The sequence below is a fragment of the Nerophis lumbriciformis genome, linkage group LG05, assembly GCF_033978685.3.
Source record: "Nerophis lumbriciformis linkage group LG05, RoL_Nlum_v2.1, whole genome shotgun sequence".
Classification (NCBI taxonomy): Eukaryota; Metazoa; Chordata; class Actinopteri; order Syngnathiformes; family Syngnathidae; genus Nerophis; species Nerophis lumbriciformis.
Genome location: NC_084552.2, coordinates 11765225 through 11766157, shown reverse-complemented (window position 1 = coordinate 11766157; position 933 = coordinate 11765225).

Below are 933 nucleotides of genomic sequence, written 5' to 3'. Positions count from 1 at the left end.
TCGAGAGGAGCCAGATGAGGTGGTTCGGGCATCTGGTCAGAATGCCACCCGAACGCCTCCCTCGGGAGGTGTTTCGGGCACGTCCGACCGGTAGGAGGCCACGGGGAAGACCCAGGACACGTTGGGAAGACTATGTCTCCCGGCTGGCCTGGGAACGCCTCGGGATCCCCCGGGAGGAGCTGGACAAAGTGGCTGGGGAGAGGGAAGTCTGGGCTTCCCTGCTTAGGCTGCTGCCCCCGCGACCCGACCTCAGATAAGCGGAAGAAGATGGATGGATGGATGGATGGACCATCTAAGGTCCGTTATATCATCAAAGGGTTCAGAGAATCTGGAGAAATCCCTGCACGTAAGCAGCTAAGCCCGTGACCTTCGATCCCTCAGGTTGTACTGCATCAACAAGCGACATCAGTGTGTAAAGGATATCACCTCAGGGGCTCTGGAACACTTCAGAAACCCACTGTCAGTAACTACAGTTGGTCGCTACATCTGTAAGTGCAAGTTAAAACTCTCCTATGCAAGGCGAAAACCGTTTATCAACAACACCCAGAAACGCCGTCGGCTTCGCTGGGCCTGAGCTCATCTAAGATGGACTGATACAAGGTGGAAAAGTGTTCTGTGGTCTGACGAGTCCACATTTCAAATTGTTTTTGGAAACTGTGGACGTCGTGTCCTCCGGACCAAAGAGGGAAAGAACCATCCGGATTGTTATAGGCGCAAAGTTGAAAAGCCAGCATCTGTGATGGTATGGGGGTGTATTAGTGCCCAAGACATGGGTAACTTACACATCTGTGAAGGCGCCATTAATGCTGAAAGGTACATACAGGTTTTGGAGCAACATATGTTGCTATCCAAGCAACGTTACCATGGACGCCCCTGCTTATTTCAGCAAGACAATGCCAAGCCACGTGTTACATCAACGTGGCTTCATAGTAA